Source organism: Aotus nancymaae, unplaced genomic scaffold (assembly GCF_030222135.1).
Source record: "Aotus nancymaae isolate 86718 unplaced genomic scaffold, 86718_ANA_hifiasm-v0.15.2.pri h1tg000033l, whole genome shotgun sequence".
In the NCBI taxonomy this organism is placed as follows: Eukaryota; Metazoa; Chordata; class Mammalia; order Primates; family Aotidae; genus Aotus; species Aotus nancymaae.
Genome location: NW_026988447.1, coordinates 29562329 through 29579798, shown reverse-complemented (window position 1 = coordinate 29579798; position 17470 = coordinate 29562329). Strand labels below are relative to the sequence as shown.

At 37.3% G+C, this 17470-nt stretch overlaps 1 pseudogene; it reads right to left on the bottom strand.

Annotated features, from left to right (window-relative positions):
• Nucleotides 1-7883: 7883 nt before the first annotated feature.
• Nucleotides 7884-16981, bottom strand: LOC105710715 (stathmin-like; annotated as a pseudogene).
• Between the last annotated feature and the right edge of the window lie 489 nt (nucleotides 16982-17470).

Below are 17470 nucleotides of genomic sequence, written 5' to 3'. Positions count from 1 at the left end.
TCCAATCTCGGGAGTAGTTTCCTGACTCTTGTACATGGGAGCTCTTTGTGTATAAAATCTTCTTCCCTCTCTATCACTTATCAATTATCAGAAGAGGAGCTCTTTAAGAAGCTCCTCTATCTGTCTTTCTGAGAGAAAAAATCTTTTTCAACATCTTTAGCATAGATGTTAGCTATGAGGGCTCAGTAGAGTAATGCAGGGACAGCATCCTTGAGATAAAATAGATATTTTCAACTCATATTTCAGAGTCTCAAATTCCTTCTAAGACCCTCACCTCAGCATTACAGATCTTCTTTAAGGGCTGAACATTTAATGGTCTCCAAAGCTCTGCAAACCAGTTAGCTGCTCTGCTTTGTTTGTTCTTCCATTGCAAGAAATGACATTTTCTTTTTAGAATTAATAAGTGAGGATTCCCTTTTCCTTGATTTTTTTTGAACAGCTTCAGTGTTACTGGTACTAGTTCTTCCAGGATAGAAAACCAATGTACAAAAATCAGTTGTATTCTATACACTAGTAATGACCAAGCTGAGAAACAAATCAAGGACTACATATCACTTCCAATAGCTACCCAAAAAAGTGCCTAGGAGGCTGGGTGTGGTGGCTCACACCTGTAATCCCAGCACTTTGGGAGGCCATGGTGGGCTTACCACAAGGTCAGGAGTTTGAGACCAGCCTGGCCAATATGGTAAAACCACATCTCCACTACAAATACAAAAATTAGCCAGGCGCAGTGGCATATGCCTGTAGTCCCAGCTACTAGGGAGGCTGAAGTAGAAGAATCATGTGAATTTGGGGGGCAGAGGTTTCAGTGAGCTGAGATTGTGCCACTACATTCCAGCCTGGGTGACAGTCTGAGACTCCATCTCAAAAAAGAAAAAAAAAAAAAAACAGAAGTGCCTAGGAATACATTTAACCAAGAAGATGAAAGATCTCTACAATAAAAACACTGATAAAAGAAAGTATAGATGATACCAAAAAAGATGGAAGAACATCCCATGCTCATGGATTAGAAGAATCAATGTTATTAAAACAACATGACTGCCAAAAATAATCTAGAATTTCAATGCAATTCCTATCAAAATGCCAACTTCATTTTAGACAGAATTAGAAACAATCTTAAAATTCATATGGAACCAAAAAAGAGCCCAAGTAGCCAAAGCAATCCTAAGCAAAAAGAAAAAAGCTAAAGACATCATATTATCTGACTTCAAATTATACTACAAGGATCCAGTAACCAAAATATTATGGTACTGGTATAAAAACAGACAGCTAGATCAATGGAATAAAATAGAGAACCTAGAAATAAAGCCACATACCTACAACCAACTGGTCTTCAACCAAGTAGACAAAAGCATACACTGAAGAAAGACACACTGTTCCATAAATAGTACTAGGGAAACAGGGTAGCCATATGCAGAAGAATTAAACTGGACCCCTTTGTCTCATCATATACAAAAATTAACTCAAGAAGGACTAAAGACTTAAATGTGATAGTTGAAACTATGACAATTCTAAAAGGAAACCTAGGAAAAACTCTTTTGGACATTGGCCTTGGAAAAGAATTTATGACTAAGACCTCAAAGGCGAATGCAATAACAAAAAAATAATAGACAAATGGATTTTAATTAAATTAAGAGGCTTTCACACAGCAAAAGATCAAGAAAGCAAACGGGCAACCTATAGAATTAGAGAAAATATTTTCGAACTATGCATCCTGCAAAATGGATGCATTTATGTAGACTAATATCTAGAGTCCGTGAAATACTCAAACAACTCAACGGAAAAAAATACATAATGCCAACAAAAACTAGGCAAAGGACATGAGCAGACATTTTACAAAGGAAGACATACAAATGTCCAAGAAACATGAATGTTCACCATCCCTAATCATCAGAGAAATGCAAATTAAACCAACAGTGAGATGCCATATTACACTAAACAGAATGACTATTACTAAAAAGTCAAAAAATAAAAACAAAAACAGAAGTTGGTGAAAATGTAGAGAAAAGAGAACATGTATACACTGCTGGTGGGAATGTAAATTAGCACAATCTTTATGGAAAACAGTACAGAAGTTCTCAAAGAACTGAAAAATAGAACTATCATTTGATCTAGCCAACCCACTACTGGGTATCTACTCAAAGCAAAATAAATCATTATTCTACAAAGACACCTGTACTCATATGTTTAAAGCAGCCCTCTTCAAAATAGCCAAGATAAAGATATGGAATCAGTCTGTGTCCCTGAACAGACGACTGGATAAAGAAAATGTGATGTATATAGAATACTACTCAGCCATAATAAAGAATGAAATCATGTATTTTGCAGCAAAGAGGATGAAATTGGAGGTAATTAAGCAAACTAATCAGAAACAGAAAAGCAAATACCACACGTTCTCTTTTACAAGTGGGAGCTATATAATGTGTATACATGAATTTAAAGAGTGGAATAATAGATATTGGAGATTCAGAAAAATGGGAGGGTGGGAAGAGGGTGGGAGGAGGATGACCGTTGAGAAATTACCTAACAAATACAATGTACTCTCTTTGTTCATTTGTTTGTTTGTTTTGAGACAGAGTCTTGCTCTGTTGCCCGGGATGAAGTGCAATGGTGCAATCTTGACTCACTGTAACTTATGCCTCCCAGGTTCAAGCAATTCTCCTGCCTCAGTCTCCCTAGTAGCTGGGACTACAGGCGCATGCCACCACACCTGGCTAATTTTTTATTTTTTTTATTTTTTTTATTTTTTTTATTTTCAGTAGAGACAGGGTTTCACCGTGTTGTCCAGGATGGTCTTGATCTCCTGACCTCGTGATCTGCCCACCTCGGCCTCCCAAAGTGCTGGGATTACAGGCGTGAACCACCGTGCTCAGCCCACTGTCCTCTATTTGTATGACAGTTACATGGAAAGCCCAGACTTCATTACCATGTAATACATGGAACAAAGCTTGTACCACCAAATCTTTCTGTTTGTTTGTTTCTTTTTAAGCTACCAAAAAGCCACTCTGACTCTTAACTCTAGCCTTTCATCGCTAGTCCTCAGCTTCTCATATCTCTCTGCTTGACAGAAATCAGCCAACTTGACAGAAATCAGCCAACTTTGCTGTTTTTGTAGGCTTTGTTCCTCTGTATCTTTCAAATGCCTGATGGTGTTTTTTGTTGTTTTGTTTGTTTGTTGCTGTTGTTGTTGTTGTTGTTGTTGTTGACCTTCAAGAGCTTTCCTACCACTGGGACAGTTTGTAAAGTTATTGGTGAAATATTTGGTAAGTGCGCTACCAGCTTTTTCCAGGTACTACGTGTACCTCACATACCTCTCAGATGACCTCCATTTTGCCCACCAGCTAGTCTCTCTTATACATTTCTTATGTTAATCCCACTACATCAGAACAAGAAGATCTTACATTCCAGTTTGCCTGAGACAATCCTAATTTAACCTGTGGTCACGGCCTTATTGTTAACACTGCCCTCTTTCCTTCTAAAGATTGTCTATATTGCATGATAAATTATATTGTCATGCTAATTAGCATAATTTCCCCTTCTCACATTTTACCTATAGCATAGATTTATATTACTGAACTTGGTGGTAATGTTGTATTTTATAGAACATTCTATGCTAGATATACAGCTTATATATATTATCACATTTAATTCAATAAATTATTATCTCCCACTTCTAAAATGAGGAAATTGAGTATGAGCGGATTTAAATCATCTTCTAGATATTACCTTGCTGGTAAGAAACACAATGTAAAATCAAATCAGTCTGATTCCATATGTTCTATATTATGACCCTCTGTATTCCTTTGTTGCCACATTCTTATAATAACTAACTGAAAATAGTTTCATTTCTGCCATCAATTTTAATGGGAATTAGTTTCTCCCACATAAATAAGAAGGTTGGCTATATAATTTCCAATGTTTTCTTTAAATCTATAATTCTATTATCTAAATTAAGTAGCTGGCTTTATTATGAATGTTATCAAACTGCTTTTGAATTTTGTTGAACAGGGTAGAAGCAAAACCGATTTAAAAATATATAGTTGGACATAGATTCTTTAAAAAGCAGCTGGCAGAAAATTTCTTGTGAAGTTCAACTACTTTTTAAAAAATCAGAATGTTTCTTTAAGGGCAGCACCTTATAGATAATATAATATTGTTTAGTGATACCCAGTATTGAAGCATGTCCATTTATGTTCTTTAATTTTATTTTCACATAGTTTCAACAATCAAAAGGATTTATAAAACCTAGTAAGAGAAATAGCAGTCATATGCCTTCATCCCATTCTCTTAGCTCTTTTATTAGGCATTTTTCTTCACATCCATAAAATATATGCTTACATTGCTACTTCTTGATTTTTTAAAGACAATATCTATTGGCTTCCTACTATGAAAACTAAGTCTAAGTTTTCTTTTGTTTCCCATGTTTTGAACCATATTTTCCCATATTTCACACTTCTCATCCCTTTCTCAAAATATATTTATAATTGTATTGTTTAATTGGCATTCAGGTTTTTATTTTGACTATGTAGAGGGGTAAAGGCTAGTCACAGTTTAGCCTTGGTTTCTATCTACATAGAATGTAACTTCTGGCAGAACTTTAGTTTTCTTTCTTTCTTTCTTTCTTTCTTTCTTTCTTTCTTTCTTTCTTTCTTTTTCTTTCTTTCTTTCTTTTCTTTCTCTCTTCTTTCTTTCTTTTTTTCTTTTTATGCTCTTGTTGCCCAGGCTGGAGTGCAATGCGCAATCCTGGCTCACTGCAACCTCCACCTTCTGGGTTCAAGTGATTCTCCTGCCTCAGGCTCCCAAGTAGCTGAGATTATAGGTGTGCATCACCACATCCAGCTAGTATTTTTAGTAGAGACAGTTTCATCATGTTGGTCAGGCTGGTCTGGAGCTCCTGACCTCAGCCTTGGCCTCCCAAAGTGCTTGGATTACAGACGTGAGCCACTGCACCCAGCAAGAACTTTAGTTTTCAAACCAATTTTCTTCTCTTACTTACTTAACTGGGAACATACCATTAATTTACTCCAAAATTTATTCCAAAATTGCTGTTGTTAGAATCAACCTCCTCTTAGCACATTCAAGCACATCGAATGTTTTACCGATTTAATATCTCAGAGACATATTTCCTTGTTGAGCACTAAAAGTTTCCAACCTGGACTGATTGCTCTTGAGGTTCGTGACTAAGTTTTCCTAATGTGAGGACCTTTCCGCTTTCACACTGGAGGTTCCCTTCTACTTGCACATTGGATCTTCCTTCTAGGCCATATACGTATCTTTTCTTTTTTCTTAGTTTACTTCATTTTAGTGGTATATTAGTCAGGGTTCTGCAGAGAAATAATCCGTAAGATATAGATAAAGAGATTCATTGTAAGTAATTGATTCATATGGTTATGGAAGCTGAAAAGTCCCATGATCTACCACATAGAAACTGATGACCCCAAAAGGCCAGTCGTGTAAGTCGGTCTAGGTATAAAGGCCTGAGAATCAAGGAAACAAAATGATATGTATCTTGGTCCCAGGACAAGAGAATAGTTATATGCCAGCTAAAGTAGTTGTACAGAAAAAGGGGTAAATCCTCCTTTCTTTCATGTTTTATTCGATTTATGCCCTCAATTGATTCAATGATGCCTACTGACATTGAATGAAGGCCATCTGCATTACTGAGTCTAATGATCCAAATGTTAATTTAATCTGACAACATCCTTACAGACTTTCTCAAAAATAATGTTCAGCCATACATCTGGGCATCCCTCATTCAGTTAAGTTGATGCAAAACTTAAATATCACTGATGGAGTACATCCACTAGCAACTTACTGAGAAAAGAGAAATGAAGATAATTTTTGAGACTATGCATGTGTGAATAAAATGTTTTTCTACCTTCATATTTTATTGTTGGGTGACAAAATATGAGTTTTATTTTGGGAACAAGTCCTTTTGTTTTGTTTTTGTTTCAACTGGTTGCCTCTACCACTACATTGAAATCTCTGACGCAATTGTGAGCCCTGATCCGTTTCATGTGACCTATATCAATATCTTCTCCCTCTTTCAAAACCTTTACAATCCTCTCTTTGTCAAACTTCAGTCTCCTAGAATTCCAATGTGATATGCTTTAGTACAAGGGTGTCAGATATCACGTAGTGTCTTTTCACCTGGGAAACATGCTCTATTATTCTGGAAATATCCCTTGAATGACTTCTTTGATATTTTGTACCTCTCGTTTTTTCTATTTTTCATTTTTGGAAATATTTTTAGGTGATGGAATATTGATTCTCTAACTTTACCTCTCTCACTATTTTTCATCAATTCTTTTATTTTTCAACTTTTCAAGATACTTTCTAGATTTTACTCTCTAATATTTCAAATGCATATTTTCTAAAATTTCTGAGCACCTACATATAATTAACAATTCTTAGTACATTAATAATAAATTACTTGTACATTAATAATAAATTACTTGAATTTTTAATTACTAGAGTATCTTTTTTCTCCAGTTTCCTTTTTAAGTTTTTCTGTTGTTTATTTTGGTCTCCATCTTTCTTATTAGGGCTTCCCTCAGACTAACAATCACTATTTTTTCATTAATTTATATGTTTATGACACTTACAAGAAGACAGGAGATTCTCTGGGCATGGGTACAACTTATGCATCTATGGACTGGTCAAAGCCTCAAAGAAGATTCTTCTGTCATCTGTTATGAGGATTAAATTTGTCTGGAATAAGGGCCAAAGGAATCACAAGTCTAGTATAAAAACTTTCATATAACTCTCTCTCTCTCTTTTTTTTTTTTTTTTTTTTTTTTGAGATGAAGTCTTGTTCTGCGGCCCAGGTTGCAGTACAATGGAGTGATCTTGTCTCACTACGACCTCCGGCTCCAAGGTTCAGGCAATTTTCCTGCCTCAGCCTCCTGACTAGCTGGGACTACAGGTATCTGTCCCCACAGTCCGCTAATTTTTGTTTGTTGCTATTGTTGCTGTTGTTGTTTTGTTGTGTTGTGTTTTTTGTTTTAGATGGAGTGTCACCCTGTCACCCAGACTGGAGCAGTGGCGTAATCTCAACTCACTGCAACCTCCACTCCCAGATTCAAGCAATTCTCCTGCCTCAGCCTTCTGAGTAGCTGGGATTATAGGTGCATGCCACCATGCCCAGCTAATTTTTCATATCTTTAGTAGTGACGGGATTTCACTATGTTGGCCAGGCTGGTCTCAAACCCCTGACCTCATGATCCGCCTGCCTCTTGGACTCTCAAAGTGCTGAGATTGCAGGCATGAGCCACCGCACCTGGCCCTATATTTTTAGTAGGGATGGGGTTTCACCATGTTGGTTAAGCTGGTCTCAAACTCCTGACCTCAAATGATCCTCCTGCCTCAGCTTCCCAAAGCGCTGGAATTACAGGTATGAACTACCACACCCAGGCTCTCTTTTTATTGTTTTGAAGTCACTGCCACCAATTTCACTGTGAAGTTTTATTAACCATTTAAGTATCTCATAAGACGCTTAACTGTTTAAACCTCTGGTAAGATTGGGACACAATTGGGATTGAAAAGTGAACATATATTCAGTTTTTAACAGTTCAAAAGAAGCCGCTACACACTCTTCACAATATGTTTTCACGGAGCCAATACAGTACTTGCCATTAGCCCAGCACACCAAGTGTACCAAAATAAAAAAGATGCAACAAGAAAAATATCTACTTTAGAAAGAACAGCACTTTCACTTTCTCCCCTTTATCCCCTAAAACAACATCTTACAATATGGGTTTACCTATACAGCTGTACCTTAGCTTCTAGAGGATTTGTCAGAAGGGAAAGAATAAAATGACACTGGGCAGAACAGTTTGGGTATTTAGGAAGGTGAGAGGATGAAAGTCAGTTCTCAGAACCAATTAGTCAGCGTCAGTCTCATCAGCAAGGCATCTGGATTCTTTGTTCTTCTGCCCTTGTTCAATGTGCTTGTCCTTCTCTGGCAAACACTCCAGTTTGACAGCCATTTGTGCCTCTCTGTTCTCTTTGTTAGCTTCCATTAGGTGGGTCAGGTTCTGTTTGCCATTTTACTGAATTTATTATTCTCTTCTATTGCTTTCTAAACCACTTCTCTCTCCATCCTCAGAAAGCTGCTTCAAGACCTCAGCTTAGTAGGACTTGTGTCTTTCTTCTATAGCTTCTCATAACTTCTGAGTTTCCCCCAGGGAAATGATCCTCCTTCTGTGGAGGGGGAAAGGGGGATTATGGAATTGATTCTTTTGACTGAGGGCTGAGAATCAGCTCAAACACCTGGCCTGAGGCACTCTTCTCCAGTTCTTTCACCTGGATATCAAAAGAAGCCAGGTAAATAGACAAGAGACTGGCAAGGTGTTTTATAGGATCCACTGGGGTAATGAAAGGCCACAAGGCCACCGTTCTTATTGTACCTCTGCTGGTGGGACATGTCCTGGGAACAGGCTGAGTAGCCCAGAACCACTGCCTCCTGTTTTCCCTGACCCCAGCCTTTGCAACACAATCTGTCCACACCCCACCCCCACAAAGAGCATGGCCCCTGTCTTCTGGCACCCACGAGGGTGATCACGGGGATCTAATTCTCTCTTTTAAATGGCAAATGTCCTTTTAAATGAAAGACAGAAAGAAAGGTAATTTTTCTTGTTTCCTTTTTTCAGAATTTAAATGATATTCAAATCCTGAGGTGTTTCTGAAGGCAAATGGTAATATCTGTTAGATAAGTGTACTCAACATACTAATAAAACTTTAAGAAAACACCCTAGAATTTGTAGATAAAGATATAAAGGCATATGACGCAGGGTATACAATTGTGTAGTTCATATGGAACATACCAAGTCATATTTGACACTGTTCAATAGGGATCAGGTTGAGCTCAAGACATTCATGGTTCTTCCAGGAATATTCTACCCATCATTCTGTTCTGTAGAGAAAAAGGCCATTCTATGTCTCAGTCTGATTCTGGAAAAGAAATATACTGTTCTTTTACAACATATTAATTTATGTATGAACCCTATTGTATATGAGACACCATTGTTAATAATAATGTAGAAAGACTTCACTAAAAACTGGACAACCAATTATTGGCTTCTTTATTTTATAGTAAGGATATAATATGGAGACAACTCTCCATAAGCTTTTCTCTTTAGTCTGCAGAATTAAGACCAAAGATGAATCCTCACATGAATAGATTACCATCAATATGATCATTTTTTAATTGTCAGGGAATATTGCATTTTTAGGTTTGATTCTCTCATCTCCTTATAGAAAATCCACAGGGTCTATCATAGGATGGATGGTGGGTGATAGAAAGAAAATTAATTTTTAAAGATTTTTCAATATGAGGATGGGTAGTTTGCAACATATATAAATGTTTATAAAGTGTTCTCCTTTGAGCTAGTTGTGGAATATGGCAATGACTACTATGTAGGTATCAAATGCCATAAAATTAAATCTCATGAAAAACAGCAAGCCAAAAGTAGTCTGATACCTAAATCACAAGGAAATTGTATACAATGGAGTGGTTGGAGCAATCTGTGTACTAGGAACATTTGTTTCATCAATCAGATGTGAATATTCTATTCTAATACATGTCTTCTGATTCTCATAGCTTTAATGGTGTATTGCTGAGACATAAAAGTTTATACTTTTACCATAATACAGACAGTGGAGTTTCAGAAAGCTTTCATACGTATAACAGCCTATCATGACTACTACATTTGGCAAAGAAAATCTCTTTCTCTAATTTTTTCCTACTGAGAAAACAGGCACTTGTGCTTTCATTATGTTCAGTTCTTCAGAGGAGAACTTATTATTCATCAAAAGACATACTCCTTAGTCTTTCTTTAAACTGGGCAGAGAGATTTTATTACATATAAAAAATAACCCAGCCCGGGCCAGGTGTGGTGGCAGGAGGATCATTTGAGGTCAGGAGTTTGAGACCAGCCTGGCTAACATGGTGAAACCGTGTTTCTACTAAAAATATAAAAATTAGCCAGTAGTGGTAGTGTGTGCCTTTTATTCCCAGATACTCTGGGGGCAGGGGTGAGAGAATCCCTTGAGTCTGGGAGGTGGAGGTTGTAGTAGTGAGCCTAGATCGTGCCACTGCATTCCAGCCTGGGTGATGGGGATGAAACCCTACCTCAAAAAAAAAAAAAAAAAAAAAAAGAAAGAAAGAAAAGGAAAGAACCCAGCTTGTTTTCTCTGATCAGCTGATGTTTCTCAGTAAGGGGAATATTCAAATAGTAGGTGGAAAAGGAGAACACTTTAACTTCAATCCCCAGGTATCCCTGGTTAAACTGAGACTCTCCATTTGAGAACTTTGGACTGATTTCTACAACTGCATTTTTAGCTAGCCATCTTTGATACATTTTACCTATTAATATGAGAAATTAAACTATGTTTATACTATACATGTCTCATATTAATGTACATACTATTTTAAAATCCACCTTTGTAGTTCAGACAGAAGTCTATTGAAACTCGTAACTACATGTAAAACACCAACAACATTATCAACGACAAAATGTGAAAAGAAAATGATACTCAAAACAGTCATTACCCACAAATCTTTTCAGCAGTGTACCTGGAAAAAATAAGTTAAAATGCACCTATTTTGATTCATATTGCAGTGGTTCAGGCAATACTACTTAACTAAACTGCAATATTTTATACTGGGTTTATTAGTGCTGATTTTGATACTTTCAGACAGGCTATAAAAATATTGTGCACATTAGCAACAACCTTTCCTGATAGAGGAGTAGAGTGACAAGGTATATATAACCAAATAAATAAAAGACTGCATAAAGAAGCCAGTGCAGTCTACTATCATATAAATTGTCTAGAAGACTTAAGCTTAGAGAAAAAAAAAAGTTTTGTCCAATTTCTATGATTCTTTGCACTATATTTTTGCTACTAATTTTTTTTTAAATTTATAGGCGACTATTTTGTCAATGGAAACAGCAGTTGGAATAGGTTATTTCTGTTTACTTTGATACTTAAAGGCTATCAGAATCAGGGAGATTTTCCTTTAATTACCTTCCCCCCTTCTTTTCTATATATAATGCATTTCCAGAAGAAAATGAAAGGATTCAATTTATTTATCCTATGTGAAAGTATATTTTGGAATCTATAATAGACTTCATTGTGAAATATTCTAATTATCCACATCAATTTTACCTAGACAAAACTGTGCTTGTTAAAATATAAATCAGTTTAGTTTAGTTACTTTTTCAACCCTTCACCATTATCATCATCAAAAAGCATGTATTAAAAATATATTTCCACTTAACCTAGTTGTGGTTGCTATACATAAAATTTGATTGGATGTAATTACTGGCTATGATTAGATTGTACAGAAAAAGTTTTGCAGTGCAGTTTTCCAATGGCTTAGCAATGGAGGCAGATAACTTAGACCAAATTACTCATCCTCTCATCCTCACATATTTTAGCCAAATTTAAATAATAACAATTATTATTATTATTTTCAGAGATAGGTCCCACTCTGTCACCCAGACTGGAATGGAATGGAATGATCATAGGTCACAGTAACCTTGAACTCCTGGGTCCAAGCAATCCTTCCACCTCAGCCTCCCATGTAGACAGAAACACAAGCACTCACCACCAGGCCAAAGCAATGTTTTAGTTCTTGGCAGAGACAGGATCTCACTATGTTGCCCAGGCTGGTCTCAAACTCCTGGGCTCAAATGATCCTCCTGCCTCAGCACTCTGAAACACTGGGATTACAGATATAAGCCATTGCATGTGGCCACTCTTTTTAAATCTTAAAAATCTGATATAGTTTGCATATTTGTCTCCATCCAAATCTCGTGTTGAAATGTAATCCCCAGTGTTGGAGGTGAGGCCTGGTGGAAGGTATCTGGATCAGGGGGGCAGATCACTCACGAATGACTTGAGCCATACCCTAGGTGATAAGTGAGCTTTTGGTCTGAGTTCACATGAAATCTGGTCATTTAAAAATGTGTTCCCCACCATCCACCAGCTCTTATTTGATCCTGTTTTTGTCATGTGAACTGTCCGCTCCTGCTTTGCCTTCTGTTGTGAGTAAAATCTTCCTGAGGCCTCCCCAGAAACAGATGCCACCACTATGCTTCCAGTACAGCCTATAGAACCATGAGCCTCTTAAACATCTTTTCTTATAAATTATCCAATCTTAGATATTTCCTCATAGCAACACAAGAATGCCTAACAGAAAGTGGGAACCAGGTGTTGGGTATTGTTATAATTATACCCAAAAATGTGGAAACATTTTTATTTATAAATATGGAAAAAACAATATTACCCTGTGAAACTGTGTAATAGGCAGAGGTTGGAAGAATTTGGAGGGCTCAGAGGAAGACAGGAAGATGAGAGAAAGTTTCAAGCTTCGTAGAGACTGGTTGAATGGTTGTGACCAAAATGCTGATAGTAATACAGGCAGTGAAGTCAAGGCCACCAAAGTCTCAAATGAGTATGAGGCATTTATTAGGAACTGGAGCAAAGGTCACATATGTTACTCCTTATCAAAGAGTTTGGCTGTATTCTATCCATGCCCTAGGCATCTGTGGAAGTTTAACTGAAAAGCGACAGCCTAAGGAATCTGGCAGAGGAAATCTGTAACTAGCAAAGTGTTCAAGACGTGATCTGGTTGCTTCTAACAGACTATGCCCAGTTCAGGAGCAAAGAAATGACTTAAAGTTAGAATTTATGGCCAGGTGTGGTGGCTCACGCCTGTAATCCCAACACTTTGGGAAGCCAAGGCAGGCAGATCATGAGGTCAAGAGATTGAGACCATCCTGGCCAACAGATTGAGACCATCCTGGCCAACATAGTGAAACCCTGTCTCTAATAAAAATACAAAAATTAGCTGGGCATGGTGGCATGTGCCTGTAGTCCCAGCTACTCACGAGGCTGAGGCAGGAGAATTACTTAAACCAGGGAGGCAGAGGTTGCAGTGAGCCAAGATAGCACCACTGTACTCCAGCCCGGTGACAGAGCAAGACCCCATTATCAAAAATAAATAAATACATAAATAAATAAAAATAAAGTTGGAATTTATATTTAAACAGGAAGTAGAGCATAAAAGTTGGGAAAATCTGCATCCCAGATATGTGGCAGAAAAAGGAACAGCTTTTTCAGGAGATGAAAATAAGTAGGCTGTGGAACAAGCCCTTGCTAGATATATTTTTGTAACTAAAAGGGAACCAAGTGCTAACATCCAAGACAACGGGGAGAAAACCTCAAAGGCATTTCAGAGATCTAAGAGGCAACCCTTCCTACCACAAGGTCTGTGGCTTAGGAGGATAGAATGGTTCTGTAAGCCAGGTCCAGGGCCTCACTACCCTATGCAGCCTTGAGACACTGCTCCCTGCATCCCCACCATTCCAGTTCCAGCCATGGCTCAAAGGGCCCCAGGTACAGAACAGGCTGCCACTCCAGAAATCATAAGCCATCAGCTTCGGCAGTTTCAAAATTATGTTAAGCCTAAAGGCAAATAGAATGCAAGACTGAAGACTTGGCAACCTCCATCTAGACTTCAGAGGATCTGTGAAAAAGCCTGGGGGCTCAGGCAGAAGTCTGTCATGGGGTGGAACCCTCACAGAGAACTTCTGGTAGGTCATTGTGGAGGGAAAGTATGGGGTTGGAGGCCCCACACAGAATGCCCACTGGCAAACTGACTAGTGGAGCTTTGGGGAGGGGGCCACCATCCTGCAGACCCAAGAACGGTAGATCCACTAGCAACTTGCACCCTGAGCCTGGAAAACCTGCAGGCATTCAACAATCTCAGAGCAGACATGGGAGCTTTCCCCTGCAAAGACACAGAGGGAGAGCTGTCCAAGGCATTGGGATTCTACCACTCACATCAGTGTATCCTGGATGTTGAACGTGTAGTCAAAGGAGATTGCTTTGGAATGTTAAGAATGTTTAATGACTACCCTACTGGGTTCCAGACTTGCATGGAGACTGTAGTTCCTTTCTTTTGGATGATTTCTCCTTTTTGAAATGGGAATGTTTATCCAATGCATATACCTCCATTGTATATTGGAAGTGACTAACCTTTTTTAAATTATTTTACAGGCTCATAGGTGGAAGGGACTTGCCTTGTCTCTGATGAGACTTTGAACTTTAGACTTTTGAGTCAATGCTGGAATAAGTTAAGATTTTGGAGAATTATTGGGAAGGCATGATTGTATTTTTTCAGTGTGAGAAGAACATGAGATCTGGTGGGGCAGGAGTGGAATCATATAGTTTGGATATTTGTCCTTACCCAAATCTCATGTTAAAATATAATCCCCGTTGTTGGAGGTGAGGCCTGGTGAGAGGTGTTTAGATTGTGGAGTGAATCCCTCGTAAATGGCTTGAGCCATCCCCTTGGTGATAAGTGAGCTCTCACTCTGAACTCTCATAAGATCTGGTCATTTAAAAGTGTGTGGCATCTCCTCCCCACTCTCTCTCTTGCTCCTGTTTCTGCTATGTGAAGTGTGTGCTCCTGCTTTGCTTTGTGCCTTGAGTAAAAGTTCCCTGACACCTCCCCAGAAAGAGATGTTGGCACCGTGCTTCCTGTACAGCCTGCAGAACTGTGAGCCAATTAAACTTCTTTTCTTATAAATTGCCTGGTCTCAGATATTTCTTTATAGCAACACAAGAATGGCCCAATGCAATATCCTTACTTCACATTTAAGAAAAATTATTCAGCCTTTAATCTATAAATAATTTGAGTTCTAGAGTTCTTTTCCTCTCATTTATGTATTTTCGTACGTAGAAATGTTCTTATCAAAACAAGACTAAAATTAAATTATGATGTTGTGGGATGGAGAGTTTTTCAATTGAGATTTGATGTTCTACATTAATTCCTTCATTTTTCTATGTCTTTGTAAATCCTCGGCCATGAAGTTCGCTTGCAGAATTTCATATCAGTGATTGTTAAAATTAAATACTAGTATAAGAAATTCTTTTCCCTGAAAACTAATGAGCTCATGAAAAATAATATGGAATGAGAAATACAAATAAAGCTCAAGGTGGGGAAAGATTTTTAAATAAACATGAGCTTCTAGAGAGGTTGCAATCTGATACAAATGCTGTGAACCCCCAGAGGGAAAGAGCAATGTGGAATTACCATTAGGTTTCTGAGAATGTGGAAACTTTATTTTATGTGCCAGGGTATGTGAAGCAAAGCCGAGTTCCCAAATGTGAAACTGTCTGGCAGGCAGAGTTTTATTTTTAAAAATGTTACAACTCTTGGTTAAAACTTCAGCCATTCCAAGATACTAGATGGATTTTTTTTCTAATTCCATAGTAAAAGCATAGATTTGTATGCATTCAAAGTTTGATAGTATCCAGAAATTTAAAGAAAAACAAATGAATAGCTAGATAAGTCAGGAAAACACGTTTGCTTTTGACACACAAACAAACAATAAAAACCATTTGGGTTTAAATTTAAGAACATTGCAGTGTTCTTACTGACTAAGGAATGGAATGGCATTCTCAGAATGGGAATAGGGGTAAAAGAGGGGACAAATGCCTCAACAAAACAGTCAATTATCAGTGAACAATTGTGGCTGGAAAGGTATCGTCTCATTGAATGAGTGCGCTAGTCTTTTTTCTTTCGTAACAATCTGGTTTTTCTATTTAAAAAAAATGAAAGTACTTTCAAATGAACTGAAATGTTAGTCTCACGGAAACATAATCTTCAGATTTTTCCATCATCTACCAAAAATGAATGTGGAACAGCGTTTTAAGATAATATCCTACTCATATGATCATTTTGTTTTTATGTTTTTAAAAACTACATTAGTTGCGATGATACTTTTGGTAATTTTTAAGTCATTCTTATTTTCCCACAGTTTATTCAATTTTTATTCATCATTTCTATTTTTTTCTACATTAATATTTTAAATTTTAAATATACTAGTTACTAGCAATATCACTAATATTTCTTAAAATAATCACCAGTATGGAAACTTTAGATCTATGCTATTAAATAATAGAAGATTGCATTGAGAAGGAAGAAAACAAGAGGCTTATTTAGAAATGACAGAGTTTTGATCTTGAATCTATCTTTATATTTATGATTTTATTTTAATGTCTGTATTTGGTCTTCAGAATTCAAAGAATCACAGCTAATAAAGTTGGCATAATCAAGAATTTATGCAATTCATAACATCATACTCTCAGAAGTCACACATCACATCATCAAGAAACAGAAAGTGGCATTTTCCCCAAGATATGGAAACTCTACAAAACAAACATAGAAAAATCTTCCCTTAGCTGCTGTATGTGGTTATCAAGAGACTGGAAATTCTATTTCATCTTTGGAGTTTTACCTGGGATCCATTTTATTCATAGTTTCAATTCTCTCAAATGTTGATAATACTTTCAATTTTCTGTTTGCATGACCTTTTTTGGTGTATTTTAGTGTTTTTTACTTTATGTCCCCATTTACTTCCAGCTCTGAATTTTCTTTATTTATTTTTTCATTAAGTTATCATTTGGGAAGTTGAGCAGTTGAGCTTCGTTTTAGAATCAGCCCTCTGCTCTGTAGACTTTGTCCTTGTAATTCACACTCTCTGAATTTAATATATATATTTTTTTGAGACAGAGTCTCGCTGTCCCCTGAGCTGGAGTGCAGGGGCACAATCTTTGCTCACTGCAACCTCTACCTCTCCAGTTCGAGCAATTCTTGTGCCTCAGTCTCCCAAGTAGCTGGAATTACAGGCATGTGCCACTATGCCTGGCTAATTTTGGTATTTTTAGTAGAGACGGGATTTTGTCACATCCTAAACTTTTGGCCTCAAGTGATCCACCGACCTAGGACTCCCAACGTGGGATAAAATACTTTTTTATCAACTGGCATTTCAATATATTCCTGACCCATGACTGCCACCCTAGTACCATTGCTATACCTACCAGTGTTCTCCAGGTCCTGCCTCTCTTTCCTCGTGCCATCCTTGTTCTGACATTCAAAAATGAGACTTTCAAGTTTCACTCCCATGATATCATTAGCTAATCTCTTATCTCCAGATTAAACTGGCAATGTAGATTTTCAAAAATACTTCTGCACATTCTTAAGAAATATGCAGCGTGAAAGAGAATAACATTACTTTTAAAATATTTTTCCTCTATTGTTGACCAAGACAACTCCATTTAGAGGCTGTATGTGAATGTTAATATTCGAATTTTGATATTTGGGAATTCTACTTAGAGTTTACACAAAATTAATGAGAAATTTTAAGAGCCTCAGCAAATAATTTACTGTAATTGAACCTTATATTATAGGCCTTGAAGATTGTGAGTAAGCAGGCCATGTTAATCTTTGTCTCCAAATTGTGGTGTTCTAAATGTTCCACTGCAGAGTCTTGGGAAGTCTTATACATTACAATAAACATTTCCTAAATAATTCAAGTAGCCAGGATGCAATTACATTGTCCACATAGCTGGCCTGTTTATGGATCATGTTTGCGGGTCCTCCATGAGGATTACA